The sequence below is a fragment of the Schistocerca gregaria genome, chromosome 2 (genome assembly GCF_023897955.1).
Source record: "Schistocerca gregaria isolate iqSchGreg1 chromosome 2, iqSchGreg1.2, whole genome shotgun sequence".
Lineage (NCBI taxonomy): Eukaryota > Metazoa > Arthropoda > Insecta > Orthoptera > Acrididae > Schistocerca > Schistocerca gregaria.
This window is the reverse complement of record NC_064921.1, coordinates 1,006,505,414-1,006,523,064: the sequence shown is the minus strand read 5'-3', so window position 1 is coordinate 1,006,523,064 and position 17,651 is coordinate 1,006,505,414.

Sequence of the window (17,651 nt, the reverse complement as noted above, 5' to 3'; positions counted from 1 at the left end):
TCGGTAATTTTCACATCTGTCATCACCTTCTTTCTTTGGTATTGGCATTATTATATTCTTCTCGAAGTCTGAGGGTGTTTCGCCTGTCTCATACATCTTGCTCACCAGATGGTAGAGTTTTGTCAGGACTGGCTCTCCCAAGGCTGTCAGTAGTTCTAATGGAATGTTGTCTACTCCCGGCGCCTTGTTTCGACTCAAGTCTTTCAGTGCTCTGTCAAACTCTTCACGCAGTATCGTATCTCCCATTTCATCTTCATCTACTTCCTCTTCCACTTCCATAACATTGACCTCAAGTACATCGCCCTTGTATAGACCCTCTATATACTCCTTCCACCTTTCTGCTTTGCCTTCTTTGCTTAGAACTGGGTTTCCATCTGAGCTCTTGGTGTTCATACAAGTGGTTCTCTTATCTCCAAAGGTCTCTCTAATTTTCCTGTAGGCAGCATCTATCTTACCCCTAGTGAGATAAGCCTCTACATCCTTACATTTGTCCTCTAGCCCTGCCTGCTTAGCCATTTTGCATTTCCTGTCGATCTCAATTTTGAGACGTTTGTATTCTTTTTTGCCTGCTTCATTTACTGCATTTTTATATTTTCTCCTTTCATCAATTAAATTCAATATTTCTTCTGTTAGCCAGGGATTTCTACTAGCCCTCGTCTTTTTACCTGTTTGGTCCTCTGCTGTGTTCACTACTTCATCCCTCAAAGCTACCCATTCTTCTTCTACTGTATTTCTTTCCCCTATTCCTGTCAATTGTTCCCTTATGCTCTTCCTGAATCTCTGTACAACCTCTGGTTCTTTCAGTTTATCCAGGTCCCATCTCCTTAAATTCCCATCTTTTTGCAGTTTCTTCTGTTTTAATCTACAGGTCATAACCAATAGATTGTGGTCAGAGTCCACATCTGCCCCAGGAAATGTCTTACAATTTAAAATCTGGGTCCTAAATCTCTGTCTTACCACTATGTATTCTATCTGAAATCTGCGAGTATCTCCGGGGCTCTTCCATTAATACAATCTTGTTTCATGATTCTTGAACCAAATGTTAGCTATGATTAAGTTACGCTCTGTCCAAAATTCAACAAGGCGGCTTCCTCTTTCATTTGTTTGCCCCAATCCATATTCCTGCTACTACGTTTCCTTCTCTTCCTTGTCCTACTGTCGAATTCCAGTCACCCATGACTATTAAATTTTCGTCTCCCTTCACTACCTGAATAATTACTTTTATCTCATCATACATTACATCAATTTCTTCATCATCTGCAGAGCTAGTTGGCATATAATCCTGTACTATTGTAGTAGGTGTGGGCTTCGTGTTAATCTTGGCCACAATAATGCGTTCACTATGCTGTTTGTAGTAGCTTATCCGCACTCCTATTTTTTTATTCTTTATTAAACCTACTCCTGCATTATCCCTATTTGTTTTTGTATTTATAATCCTGTATTCACCTGATCAAAAGTATTGTTCCTCCTGCCACCGAACTTCACTAATTCCCGCTATATCAAACTTTAACCTATCCATTTCCCTTTTTAAATTTTCTAACCTACCTGCCCGATTAAGGGATCTGACATTCCACGCTCCGATCCGTAGAAAGTCAGTTTTATTTCTTCTGATAACAACGTCCTCTTGAGTAGTCCTCGCCCGGAGATCCAAATGGGGGACTATTACCTCCAGAATATTTTACCCAAGAGGACGCCCTCATCATTTAACCATACAGTAAAGCTGCATGCCCTCGGGAAATATTACGGCAAGGTCTATGGTTCATGGGGGGGGGGGGGGGGGGGGGGGAGGGCATTGTCCCTAGAGCAAAATTTGGGGAAACCACAGTTAAGCCCTAAAAAGTTTATGACTTGTGCTGTTGAGGTAAAATTATCATTATGTATCATTATTTAACAAAGAATTAAACGAAATTACAGTACAATACAACGGAAGCAGTCAGGAGAAAAGCTTATAAGTAATATGAGGAGAGGATTTCCTTAGAGCATGCGTTGCATATTTCATGCTAGTGCGCAAGACATACATTGATGAGGAAATACCATGTGACAACTTCCATGTTGTGCAGATTTTAATTTACATTACTGGCCATTAAAATTGCTACACCAAGAAGAAATGCGGATGATAAACCGGTATTCATTGGACAAATACTAGCACTGACATGTGATTATATTTTCACGCAATTTGAGTGCATAGATCCTCAGAAAGCAGTACCGAGAACAACCACCTCTGGCCGTAATAACGGCCTTGATACGCCTGGGCATTGAGTCAAACATTGCTTCGATGGCGTGTACAGGTAGAGCTGCTCATGCAGCTTCAACACGATACCACAGTTCATCAAGAGTAGTGACTGGCGTATTGTGACTAGCCAGTTGCTCGGCCACCATTGACCAGACGTTTTCAATTGGTGAGAGATCTGGAGAATGTGCTGGCCAGGGTAGCAGTCGAACACTTTCTGTGTCCAGTAAGGCCCGTACAGGACCTGCAACATGTGGACATGCATTTTCCTGCTGAAATGTATGGTTTTGCAGCGATCGAAAGAAGGGTAGAGCCACGGGTCGTAAGACATCTGAAATGTAGCGTCCTCTGTTCAAAGTGCCGTCACATCGAACGAGAGGTAACCGGGACGTGTATGTAACTAGTGGCACCCCATGTCACTACGCCGGGTGATACGGCAGTATTGCGTAATGAACACACCCTTCCAATGTGCGCTCATCGCGATGTCGCCAAACACGGATGCGACCGTCCTGATGCTGTAAACATAACCTGGATTTATCTGAAAAAATGACGTTTTGCCATTCGTGCATCCAGGTTCTTCGTTGAGTACTCCATCGCAGGCGCTCCTGTCTGTGATGCAGCGTCAAGGGTAACCGCAGCCATGGTCTCCGAGCTGATAGTCCACGCTGCTGCACACGTCATCGAACTGTTGGTGCAGATGGTTGTTGCCTCGCAAACGTCTCCATCTGTTGACTCAGGGATCGAGACGTGGCTGCACGATCCGTTACAGTCATGCGGATAAGATGCCTGTCATCTCGACTGCTAGTGATACAGGGCCGTTGGAATCCAGCAGGGCGTTCCATACTACCCTCCTAAACCCACCGAATCCATATTCTGCTAACAGTCGCTGGGTCTCGATCAACGCGAGCAGCAACGTCAGGATACGATAAACCACAACTGCGATACGCTACAATCCGACCTTTGTCAAAGCGTAAACGTGATGGTACGCATTTCTCCTCCTTACACGATGCATCACAACAACGTTTCACCAGGCATGTCGGTCAACTGCTGTTTGTGTATGGAAATCGGTTGGAAACTTTCCTCATGTCAGCACGTTGGCTTTGAGCACTATTTGACTTAACTTCTGAGGTCATCAGTTCCCTAGAACTTAGAACTACTTAAACCTATCTAGCCTAAGGACATCACACACATCCATGCCAGAGGCAGGATTCTAACCTGCGACCGTATCGGTAGCGCGGTTCCAGACTGAAGCTCCTAGAACCGTTCGGCCACTCCGGCCGGCTTCTCTCTTTTTCCCTTTACACCGGTCCCATTCCATTCTTCTTGCACCACTATCCTTCCCTCATGTCATTATTTCCCCCCAACCTCTCTCTTGCCCACCGTCTATATTTCCACTATCTGTTTCTCATCCTACCTATCATCTCCACCGCGCTTAGTGGCCGCGTGGTTTAGGGTGCCATATCACGGACTGCGTGGCCCCTCCCGCAGCAGGTTCGATTCCTCCCTCGTAAATGTGTGTGTGTGTGTGTGTATGTGTTGTTCTTAACATAAGTTAGCTTAAGTAGTGTGTAAGTCTAGCGACCGATGACCTCAGCAGTTTGGCCCCTTAAAAATTCACACACATTTTCTCATCTCCATAGTTTCCCACTTAGCAGCCCCTACCTCTTAACCTTCCTCCCCCCCCCCCCCCCCTGCCCCAACCTCTGTGGAACATATTCTCTCCTCCCAGCTTATTTTTTCACCTTGTGCAGTTCCTTCAGATGTTAAATGAAAGTGAACCGTTCTATTTTTTTTCTTTTTTTCTTTTTTTTTTTGGTAGAAGAATGTCATCTCTGCTCAACTGTATTTTATATCACATATATTTTTCATCTATTCTGCTGTCCGTTACTAATTTTTTTTTAAATTTAAATCCTAAATAGCCCTCATATCTTTTTTTTCTATCATTTTTGTCATCTCTTCATAAATTCTTTTAGCTTAAGAGCGGAGAATTGTATCACTGCCTGCCCATCGCTGAGGTAGATCAAATAACAATAAAAAAAATTCACTCTTAGCAAAAATTTAACTCTTAACTGGCGTAGGTTGTCTGTGTTTCCTTGCCGGCCGCGCTGATCATGCGGTTCTAGGCGCTCAGTCCGGAACCGCGTGACTGCTACAGTCGCAGGTTCGAATCCTGCCTCGGGCGTGGATGTGTGTGATGTCCTTAGGATAGTTAGGTTTAAGTAGTTCTAAGTTCTAGGGGACTGATGACCACAGATGTTAAGTCAATAGTAATCAGAGCCATTTTGAACCAATTTTGAATCTGTGTTTTCTTATGAAGAAAACGTTCGTATAAACGTTGGAACCATTTTTCAACTGATTGGCAGTATATTACTTCTGCAAGAAAATTTAATAACTGGAATTCTTTACTTTAGACATGAATGTAACCGCTACGAATATCCATTGAAAGTACAGATGATTGTAACACGTAACAATTTGTTATTATCTCCGGTACACGTTTCAGAGTGTTACACCTGCATTACGGGGAGTTGTGTCAATTATTAAGGTATACAGACCTTATGTGACGTTATATGCATTACATTTAAATAACCTGTGACACTGTCTTTGGGTTATCACAGTCGAAGCTTTCGAAATGTGGTGCTACAGAAGAATGTTGAAGATTAGATGGGTAGATCACGTAAGTAATGAGGAGGTATTGAATAGGGGAGAAGAGAAGTTTGTGGCACAATTTGATTAGAAGAAGGTATCGGTTGGTAGGACATGTCCTGAGGCATCAAGGGATCACAAATTTAGCATTGGAGGGCAGCGTGGAGGGTAAAAGTCGTAGAGGGAGACCAAGAGATGAATATACTAAGCAGATTCAGAAGGATGTAAGTTGCAGTAAGTACTAGGAGATGAAGGAGCTTGCACAGGATAGATTAGCATGGAGAGCTGCATCAAACCAGTTCCAGGACTGAAGACCACAACAACAACAGTTACAATCAAAAAGATTGTGTTGACTTCGCATACGCTTCGTACACATTGAACTGAGATAAAACTTGAGCGGAAAAGGACGCTATCCCACTGAAAGACAGTGATACAAGTTGCCTTAAAGCCATCTATAGGTTACGTAAATAACTTACCAATTAACATAATCCCACTTGATGATGGAGACCTAATTCTCTGAATTGCGGGTTGGAATGTATTCACTGCAAAACGAGTAGACAGAACACAAGGGAGGGAAAACAGGGGTAAATAGCTGCTTTATTTTCCAGAAGAGACGATAGTTTTTCGCTGGCGGGCTTTGATTTGTGGAGCAAGATACTAAAAAAAGACAAATAATAAATAAAATCTCTATTCACAATTCGCTTTCGTGTCTAGATTATTCGTGAAAACGTCTGTTTAAAATCATAGCAAGTTTTTAGGTAAATATGTACCTTAATTATCAGTCCCTTTAATACAATGGTTACAGAGGGTAGTGCATTGGTTACGGAATATATGAATAAAAAGTTTGGACTGTCGTTGGTCGCTGTAACGCTACGGGCCAGCTAGTCGCTCGTAATCGCATAGCACATTTTTCATTTCCTTGTCGACGTACCTCTCGCATTCGCTCCCCACTCGACTTTATAAGGCTTTTGGACTACTTTCTATGTGACACTTCTGTGACTTGCGCTTTCTATAATTTTGAAAAGTCATAAGATGACATCCTTCGTCCATTTTGTAATTTTCAATTTAATACTGACTTTCACTTACATTCCAACGGCCTTCATAATGGGTGATAGTAGTGGTCTGCGAATTCTTCACAGTGTCTCTCGATTCAACGTCCTGTATAAACGAAATTCTACACTACAGCAATTTATAACTTTACCAATAGCTACAAGGGGTCTTTAGTAAGTAATTTTTTGCTGAAAGCAATTTGGTCTCATTCAAGATTTCAATACATCTTATTATTTCCCAGTCATCTGGCTACAAAACCCTACTTTTAAACATAATCTTCGTTTCGTGTAACGATCTTTCGTCACCTTACTGTGAGGGCCAGTATGCCCGCATGGTACCACTCCACTGGTCGACGTCAGAGCCACCGTCTTACTGCATCAATAACGTCTCTGTCATTCACGTACCACCACGAGCGGAGCGCATTCTTAATTCGGGCAAACAGAGGGAGGTCGGAAGGTGCGAGAACCGGGCTCTAGCTTGGGTGAGAAAGAACAGTGCAGTGAAGTTTTATGAGCTGCTGTAGTGCGCTCATAGTTGTGTGTGGCCTGGTGCTGTAAGGGAGAAGGAGACGTTCGTTTGAATTTTTGTGACAACGAACATGATAAAGTTGTTTCTTCAATTTTCTGAGTTCAGAGTCTCGTACTACAAGGACGCAAGAGAGAGGATGTCGTTATTGGTGGCCGGTATCCTCTGTCTACAACACAAATGTTCGCATGGATTAATACGGCTCTTTATTTACATGGACTGGAAGCATTTACTTAACATGAATGGAGCCCATGTTTTGTGGTACAAGCTCATCAGTCAGTATCGGCAATTTTCCTATTACAAACTTTAGTTCTCACTACTAGCAAAGTACAATTCTGGTTGAGGCAAACTAGTCTTGCTATATCACTAATATGGTAGCTATGTACTGTCGTAGCTCGTGACGAACTAAACCTGCTGTGCAAGTAAACTGACAGACGCCAAACTGGATGATTGAGTGAGTGCATGAGGCGGCGGCGGCGGCGGCGGCGCCCTAAATACTTGCTGTAGAGAGGGCGTTGGCGGCTTGTCGCTTGTGGGTGTGTCTCTCGTGATAGGCGTGCTTCATCTAGAGCCTAATAATCGTCTCTGCGCTTCATCTTTGCCGACCGTTGTGCCGGCGACAGCTTACGCCAGCGCAATACACTTCAGAGTTGATTCTTACACTATGACGGAGGATGTAAGGTAGAATAGCCCCTTCAGAGTCCCAGAAGATCGTCGCCATGAATTTACTAGCTGCGGATGCTGCTTTGAGGAGAGCTGGTGTGGCGCCAGTCATGGATTTCCGTTTTATTTCCCGTTCGAAGTGAATAACCCATGTTACATCGCGTGTGAGATGCTCGATAAGGAATTGTCACGATGAGCCTCATAATACGCAAACAATTCTGCACAGATAGTCCTTCGTTGCACACAACGTTGAGTACCCCAACTGGTGTTCGAATGTATCAGCACTACCAACAGCGACGTCCACTTGTGCAGCGAGGCGTTTGACTGTTATCTGCCGATCACCTCGAATGGAAGTGTCCGTAGGTTCCGTCATTGCTGGAGCCATAGCTGCGTGCGGCGGCACGGCACGCACTTAATCGCACGGGTTGGCGCGACCTTGTTGCTTTGATGGCAGACACCTTGTCTAATGACTCACCGTGCTTTTGCTCACTGCCAAGTCTCTGCAGACATTTCGCAAGGGCCCATGAATATCCACGATGGTCTGGTTTCCCGCCAAACGAAACTGAATGACAAGTGTCTGCTTCGACTGCACATCCGTTACTGACGCCACATTGAATGCTAAGCGTAGCGCCGCCATCCTATAGAAACATCATGAAACTATAGGGGCTCAAGCAGGAATATTATGCGAAGTCGCACAACTAAATCCGCATTATTTCAACTGAAACTGGCCGAGAAAAATATGTGTGTTGCTCCTTACTGAAGGCCGCTTGTAATTCGTAACATCAAGCGCATGCTCCTGCAGTGTTATAACGTCACAACCAAAAACAAATACTGTGCGACAAACACGCACAAACAGCTCGCTGTGTTCCTCCATTGGATCCAAAGCGCAGTGGACAACGGCGCTCAGGTTGATGCCGTGTTCCTTGATTTCAGTAACGCATTTGATACCGTCCCGCATTGCCACTTAATGAAAAAAATACAAGCTTACGGAGTATTGAAGCAGACCTGCGGTTGGATTCAAGACTTTCTTGCAGATAGAACTCAACACGTCGCTCTTAAAGGAACTAAATCGACAGATGTAAACGTAACATCCGGAGTACCACAGGGAAGTATAATAGGACCGTTGATGTTTACAATATATATATAAATGGCTCTGGGCACTAAAGGGCTTAACTTCTAAGGTCATCAGTCCCCTAGAACGTAGAACTACTTAAACCTAACTGATCTATGGAAATCACACACATCGATTCACGAGGCAGGTCGCGCGGTTCCAGACTGAAGGGCCTAGAACCGCTCGGCCACTGCGGTCGGCTGACATAATAGAAAGCGACAGATGCTCTTTAAGGCTATTCTCAGATGATGCAGTTGTTTATACCAAAGTAGCAACGCCAGAAGATAGTAAGAATTTCCAGAACGACCTGCAGAGAATTGATGTATGCTGCAGACTCTGGCAGCTGACCCTGAACGTAAATAAATGTGACATGTTGCGCATACATAGGAAAAGAAATCCACTACTGTACGGCTACACTATTGATGACAAACATCTGGAGGCAGAGTCTCCAGTAAAATATCTAGGAGTAACTATGCAGATCGACCTTAAGCGGAACGACAATTTGAAACAGATAGTGGGAAAAGCAGACACGCCGGCAGTGGTGGCCGAGCAGTTCTGGGCACTTCAGTCCGGAACGGCACTGCTGCTACGGTCGTAGGTTCGAATCCTGCCTCGGGCAGGGATGTGTGTGATGTCCTTAGGTTAGTTAGGTTGAAGTAGTTCTAAGTCTAGAGGGCTGATGACCTCAGATATTAAGTCCCACGGTGCTTAGAGCCATTTGAACTACTTGAAAAGCAGACACAACACTGAGATTCATCGGAAAAATCTTAGGGAAATGTAAGTCATCCACAAAAGAAGGGCATATAAGGCACTTGTTCGCCCGATTCTTGAGTATTGTTCATCTATCTGGGATCCCTATGAGGTAGGACTGATAGAGTAGATAGAGAAGGTCCAGCAAAGAGCGGAGCGTTTCGTCACGGGATAGTTTAGCTGGCGAGAGAGCGTTACGGAGATGCTGAAGAAAGTCCACTGGCATTCGTTACAAGAGAGACGTTGTGCATCACGGAGAGAGTTACTATTGAAATTTCGGTACAGCACGTTTCAGGAGGATTCAGACAACATATTACTTCCCCCTGACATATGGTTCAAATGCCTCTGAGCACTATGGGACTTAACACCTCAGGTCATCAGTCCCATATACTTAGAGCTACTTAAATCTAACTAACCTAAAGACATCACACACATCCATGCCCAAGGCAGTATTTGAACCAGCGACCTTAGCAGCAGCGGGGTTCCGGACTGAAGCGTCTAGAGCCGTTCGGCCACAACGGCCGGCTCCCCTACATGCATCTTGCATATTGACCACGAGGAGAAAATTCGAGAAATTAGAGCCAATACAGAGGCTTACCGACAACCATTCTTCACACGCACTATTCGCGAGTGGAACAAGGTAGGAGGGAGCAGACGACAACTGTAATGTGCGGCGAATACATAGAAAGAAAGATCCCTTATCATTTAGCTACAATACAGCAGGTCAGCATCTGGAAGCAGTTAATTCCATGAATTATCTGGGAGTAGCCATTAGGAGTGATTTAAAATGGAATGATCATATAAAATTGATCGTCTGTAAAACAGACGCCAGACTGAGATTCATTGGAAGAATCCTAAGGAAATGCAATCCGAAAACAAAGGAAATAGGTTAGAGTACACTTGTTCGCCCACTGCTTCAACACTGCTCAGCAGTGTGGGATCCGTACCAGATAGGTTTCATAGAAAAGATAGAGAAGATCCAACGGAGAGCAGCGCGCTTCGTTACAGGATCATTTAGTAATCGCGAAAGCGTTACGGAGATGATAGATAAACTCCAGTGGAAGACTCTTCAGGAGAGACGCTCAGTAGCCTGGGATCCCTGGTTCGATTCCCGGCGTGGTCGGGGATTTTCTCTGCCTAGTGATGACTGGGTGTTCTGTGCTGTCCTTAGGTTAGTTCGGTTTACGTAGTTCTAAGTTCTAGGGGACTGATGACCATCGATGTTAAGTCCTATGTTGCTCAGAGCCATTTGAAGCATTTTTAGACGCTCAGTAGCTCGGTACGGGCTTATGTTGAGGTTTGGAGAACATGCCTTCATCGAGGAGTCAAGCAGTATATTGCTCCCTGGTACGTACATCTCGCGAAGAGACCATGAGGATAAAATCGGAGAGATTAGAGCCCACACAGAAGCATACCGACAATCCTTCTTTCCACGAACAATACGACACTGGAATAGAAGGGAGAACCGATAGAGGTACTAAGGATTACCTCCGCCACACACCGTCAGGTGGCTTGCGGAGTATGGATGTAGATGTAGACGTCGGTCAGATAGTGGTGCCGAAAGTACCCTCCGCTAGACACCGTTAGGTGGTTTTGTATGATCTAGATGTCGATGTTGATCGAGCGATTATGGGCCCAACCCTTGTTTACGCATTATTAGTCTTGTATTTATTTGTGATTCCAAGCTGATTTTTGTCAGAGAAGAAATTACAGTAGACGAGACAGTAAATGTTTCCACGTCAGAATGAAGTCATTTGTACAAAATATTCGTTTCCGAAACAGGAGAAAGACGAAGAGGGACTGGCGAAAAGGAAAGAACCGGTACGCTCTTGACTCTGCAGGATACAAACCCGCGTGTAACTTGGGGGACTGTGGGAGTCTGGCAAGACGACGGCAAGTGTCATCGTTTCCGCGCGGCAGCGGGCAAACAAGCGGCGGAGTTTGCAGAGGGCGCCCTGCAGAATTGAATTCTGCGTGGCTGCTCGGCTGTTCGGCTGCTCGGCTGTGCTGGGCGTGAGTGCACATAACGAGGCAGCCGAGTCGCGGTAATCAATTCCTCCCCGAAGCCACGGGGACGCGGCAGCGACAGCGGCCGCGGCCGCGGCGGTAACGAGCCGACCCACAAGTTCGCTGCCGCCGGCTCAAACGTCACCTCGCCGTGCGCCGCCACTGCCTCCACCATACACATCGTGCTCGGGTATCATCACACACAGCGTGCATGGTGTGCTGTGCGTACTGTAAGACCTTCGGTACACACACCATCAGATTATTTGACTTGTCGCTCTAACGAAGTAGCCGAGTGTCAGCAATATGTCTCGTGGTCTTATCGTGGCTGTTTATCTTCTGCCGTTAGGTCAGACGATAGAAATGCCACTTGCAAGCTTAGAGTAGCAGATTGTCGGTGACTAACTTTAAACAGAACTTGATTAATTTTCACACATATTTATTAAAATAATAACAAGCATAGATATTACGTAACTTGATTCTGGATGCTGTTCACAATTGACAATCTGAAGTTCCTTTGGTCTTGGTACGTTAACCTTATTCTCACATATCTCTGATACTTGGCAAAGTGTCTATTCATTTATCTTCATCGCTATGTACAGGAATAAGGTAATCTTATTAGGCACAGAGTGAAACTTGACTATAGACTAATGCAGATTGACTAATCGGAGGTCGGTACACTTGTCATAATACCTCGAGCCTTCAGGTATCACTGCGCGAGTGTGATCCGTGAGGAGAAAACGTTCTACGTTAGCAGCAATCTCATTGGCTGCGTTACATATTAATACGCGGATCGGCGGAAGCAGAATTTGGTCCGTCTCTGGCAGCGCCATCTCGTAGTGCGGAGACGGACGAGCGCTGCGCCTGCGCTGTTGTGATTAGCGGGGCGCGCTCTAGTGGTAAAGTTGTGTACGCGCTGAGCGGAACTACAGGGTGTTTCAAAAATGACCGGTATATTTGAAACGGCAATAAAAACTAAACGAGGAGCGATAGAAATACACCGTTTGTTGCAATATGCTTGGGACAATAGTACATTTTCAGGCGGACAAACTTTCGAAATTACAGTAGTTACAATTTTCAACAACAGATGGCGCTGCAAGTGATGTGAAAGATATAGAAGACGACGCAGTCTGTGGGTGCGCCATTCTGTACGTCGTCTTTCTGCTGTAAGCGTGTGCTGTTCACAACGTGCAAGTGTGCTGTGGACAACATGGTTTATTCCTTAGAATAGAGGATTTTCCTGGTGTTGGAATTCCACCGAATAGAACACAGTGTTGTTGCAACAAGACGAAGTTTTCAACGGAGGTTTAATGTAACCAAAGGACCGAAAAGCGATACAATAAAGGTTCTGTTTGAAAAATTTCAACGGTCTGGGAACGTGACAGATGAACGTGCTGGAAAGGTAGGGCGACCGCGTAAGGCAACCACAGAGGGCAACGCGCAGCTAGTGCAGCAGGTAATCCAACAGCGGCCTCGGGTTTCCGTTCGCCGTGTTGCAGCTGCGGTCCAAATGACGCCAACTTCCACGTATCGTCTCATGCGCCAGAGATTACACCTCTATCCATACAAAATTCAAACACGGCAACCCCTCAGCGCAGCTACCATTGCTGCATGAGAGACATTCGCTAACGATATAGTGCACAGGATTGATGACGGCGATATGCATGTGGGCAGCATTTGGTTTACTGATGGAGCTTATTTTTACCTGGACGGCTTCGTCAATAAACAGAACTGGCGCATATGGGGAACCGAAAAGCCCCATGTTGCAGTCCCATCGTCCCTGCATCCTCAAAAAGTACTGGTCTGGGCCGCCATTTCTTCCAAAGGAATCATTGGCCCATTTTTCAGATCCGAAACGATTACTGCATCACGCTATCTGGACATTCTTCGTGAATTTGTGGCGGTACAAACTGCCTTAGACGACACTGCGAACACCTCGTGGTTTATGCAAGATGGTGCCCGGCCACATCGCACGGCCGACGTCTTTAATTTCCTGAATGAATATTTCGATGATCGTGTGATTGCTTTGGGCTATCCGAAACATACAGGAGGCGGCGTGAATTGGCCTCCCAATTCGTCAGACATGAACCCCTGTGACTTCTTTCTGTGGGGACACTTGAAAGACCAGGTGTACCGCCAGAATCCAGAAACAATTGAACAGCTGAAGCAGTACATCTCATCTGCATGTGAAGCCATTCCGCCAGACACGTTGTCAAAGGTTTCGGGTAATTTCATTCAGAGACTACGCCATATTATTGCTACGCATGGTGGATATGTGGCAAATATCGTACTATAGAGTTTCCCAGACCGCAGCTCCATCTGTTGTTGACAATTGTAACTACTGTAATTTCGAAAGTTTGTCTGCCTGAAAATGTACTGTTGTCCCAAGCATATTGCAACAAACGGTGTATTTCTATCGCTGCTCGTTTAGTTTGTATTGCCGTTGCCGTTTGTATTGCCGTTTCTAATATACCGGTCATTTTTGAAACACCCTGTATGTGCACAACACATAGTAAAAACTCACAACTCTAAGAACATTCTCCAAGTAATACGATATTCGTTGAACACACTGTTTCTACATTACCCCCTCTCGGGCGATTTCTGTAGGCCTACTTAGTCATTGGAAATGGAAATGGAAGAGGATGTAGATGAAGACGAAGTGGGAGATACGATACTGCGTGAAGAGTTTGACAGAGCACTGAAAGACCTGAGTCGAAACAAGGCCCCCGGAGAAGACATCATTCCATTAGAACTACTGACGGCCTTGGGAGAGCCAGCCATGATAAAACTCTACCAGCTGGTGAGCAAGATGTATGAGACAGGCGAAATACCCTCAGACTTCAAGAAGAATATAATAATTCCAATCCCAAAGAAAGCAGGTGCTGACAGATGTGAAAATTACCGAACAATCAGTTTAAAAACTCACAGCTGCAAAATAGTAACGCGAATTCTTTACAGACGAATGGAAAAACTGGTAGATGTGGATCTCGGGGAGGATGAGTTTGGATTCCGTAGAAATGTTGGAACACGTGAGGCAATACTGACCTTACGACTTATCTTAGAAGAAAGATTAAGAAAAGGCAAACCTACGTTTCTCGCATTTGTAGACTTAGAGAAAGCTTTTGACAATGTTGACTGGAATACTCTCTTTCAAATTCTAAAGGGGCAGGGGTAACATAGAGGGAGCGAAAAACTATTTACAATTTTTACAGAAACCAGATGGCAGTCATAAGAGTCGAGGGGCATGAAAGGGAAGCAGTGGTTGGGAAAGGGGTGAGACAGGGTTGTAGCCTCTCCCCAATGTTATTCAATCTGTATATTGAGCAAGCAGTAAAGGAAACAAAAGAAAAATTTGGAGTAGGTATTAAAATTCATGGAGAAGAAGTAAAAACTTTGAGGTTCGCCGATGACATTGTAATTCTGTCAGAGACGGCAAAGGATTTGGAAGAGCAGTTGAACGGAATGGACAGTGTCTTGAAAAGAGGATATTAGATGAACATCAACAAAAGGAAAAGGAGGATAACGGAATGTAGTCAAATTGAATCGGGTGATGCTGAGGGAATTAGATTAGGAAATGAGACACTTAAAGTAGTAAAGGAGTTTTGCTATTTAAGAAGTAAAATAACTGATGATGATCGAAGTAGAGAGGATATAAAATGTAGACTGGCAGTGGCAAGGAAAGCGTTTCTGAAGAAGAGAAATTTGTTAACATCGAATGTAGATTTATGTATCAGGAAGTCGTTTCTGAAAGTATTTGTTTGGAGTGTAGCCATGTATGGAAGTGAAACATGGACGATAACTAGTTTGGACAAGAAGAGAATAGAAGCTTTCGAAATGTGGTGTTACAGAAGAATACTGAAGATAAGGTAGATAGATCACGTAACTAATGAGGAGGTATTGAATAGGATTGGGGAGAAGAGAAGTTTGTGGCACAACTTGACTAGAAGAAGGGATCGGTTGGTAGGACATGTTTTGAGGCATCAAGGGATCACAAATTTAGCATTGGAGGGCAGCGTGGAGGGTAAAAATCGTAGAGGGAGACCGATAGATGAGTACACTAAGCAGATTCAGAGGGATGTAGTTGCAGTAGGTACAGGGAGATGAAGAACCTTGCACAGGATAGAGTAGCATGGAGAGCTGCATCAAACCAGTCATAGGACTGAAGACAACAACAACAAACAACAACTTAGTCATTATCACTGAGAGCGAAGTTTTCTGGGTGATTAGACCATCTAACTTTTCTCTTCTGCTGGTCACTGAGGGACAGAAAGGGAACTGACACTGCCTAATCAACCTAAATATTTTACGTTCAGTATTTATATGACAGCAAACATGCACGGGGGACTTCTGTTCGTTCACTGTGCTATCAGATGTAAGGAATCTATATAGTAACCTCGACCACTCCATAGCTTCATCATTGTGGGAGACATGGAGATACTAACCTCGTGGATGACCACCGCCGCCGGCCGTTAATTCACAAACATCCCTGTGACCTTCAAAGGCAGCAACCAGCAGTGGGGTCATTCCATCTTTGTCCTGGTGGTCCACAGCAGCTCCACATTCAAGGAGGATATTTACTACCTTCACATATCCTTCATTTGTAGGTTCACAGAGAGCTGCTACAGACAGTGCTGTTCCACCATCAGCATCTTCGTGGTCGATCTCTGCTCCAAAGTCGAGCAAATGCTCAACTATCTCAGAATGACCCATATACGCTGCAGCAATCAAAGCTGTTCGCCCCTCGTCATCTGTTCGATTTACGTCAGCACCGTGTCGAAGCAGGGCGAGGACGATGTCCTCGTGTCCTCCCCATGCGGCAGCTCGCAGTGCTGTCCTCTGGTCTGAGGCTGCACAGTCAGCAGCTGCACCGTGCGCCAGAAGTGCTTTCACAACCTGAGCGTGACCACCCCAGAGAGCAGCCCTGAGTCAGTAGAGCTGCCAGCGCCAGTAGAGCTGCATCTCCATTGGCAGCGAGGGCGTGCAGCAGCGTCCTGACACCGGAGTCCGCTCGGTTCCAAATTTTTGCCCCCCAGTGGAGGGTTATGTAAGAGGTCCATAATTAAAGAATTTGTTGCTAGCGCACTCGAGCTGATGTAATTTCGATGTATTGCTCACGCGCTGCCTGCGATATGTAAGCTTGAACAGAATCTGAGACCAAAGACCAGTATTGACTGCAGTAAGAACTGTGTGTAAGTAGCAGTGGGAGTAAGTTGTTGCTAGCGAGCAGTCGTGTCTGGTGTATCGTGTTGGCTGGGCCGGTCGTGTGCAACGATGGCAAAGCCTGAGCGTTGTAGGAAAAGGTAAAAGCAGCCTCGCCCATATGTAGTATTGTTACATCAAGTCCCATATAAATGTTTAAAAAAATCTGTTAATAATAATCTTTCTCATAAAAAGTAACTTTTGACATTCATCTCAATTTAAAGAATTCACTAATTTCTCCAATCCTTGGCCATCCCGAATATTGAAAAGAAAAATCAGTTCTTTCCTTTTATATAAACAAATCTATCGGCCAGCATTGCACTTAGCTGCGCCAGGAAAATTTCTTATAGGAACAGATATATACGCGTTATCCGGCGATCTAATTAAGGTAAGATTTTTCAGTTTATTCAGAATAACGGATCAGGGCCATGACGGAGCATTGCTGACGTCCAAAATTTACCAGGTTAAATTGAATATCAATTATTGAAAGGTTATAAGTGACCCACATTTTTTTATTGAGAGATTAGTCACGTTTTTATTATTGATAGGTTACGCAATTTATTTTGTGGGGAGGTTACACTAAATGTGAACGACATAATTATATTTTTTTACTGTTGAGAGGTTTAGGAATTTTTGTGTCTTGAGGTTACACTAAATGAGAATATTAATGAAAATATTTTATTTTGTGGGGAGGTTACAGGCTGTTTAAGTTTTTTTATTGGTAACGCCACGTAGCGTTCTGTATGAAAATCACTGGTTGTGCTGTGTGCAGTCTGTGGCTGGTTTGCATTGTTGTCTGCCATTGTAGTGTTGGGCAGCTGGATGTTAACAGCACGTAACGTTGCGCAGTTGGAGGTGAGCCGCCACCAGTGGTGGATGTGGGGAGATAGATGGCGGAGTTTTAAAATTTGTAAGACTGGATGTCTTGAACTGCTATATATATACAGTCCTGGAAATTGAAATAAGAACACCGTGAATTCATTGTCCCAGGAAGGGGAAACTTTATTGACACATTCCTGGGGTCAGATACATCACATGATCACACTGACAGAACCACAGGCACATAGACACAGGCAACAGAGCATGCACAATGTCGGCACTAGTACAGTGTATATCCACCTTTCGCAGCAATGCACGCTGCTATTCTCCCATGGAGACGATCGTAGAGATGCTGGATGTAGTCCTGTGAAAAGGCTTGCCATGCCATTTCCACCTGGCGCCACAGTTGGACCAGCTTTCGTGGTGGACGTGCAGACCGCGTGAGACGACGCTTCATCCAGTCCCAAACATGCTCAATGGGGGACAGATCCGGAGATCTTGCTGGCCAGGGTAGTTGACTTACACCTTCTAGAGCACGTTGGGTGGCACGGGATACATGCGGACGTGCATTGTCCAGTTGGAACAGCAAGTTCTCTTGCCGGTCTAGGAATGGTAGAACGATGGGTTCGATGACGGTTTGGATGTACCGTGCACTAT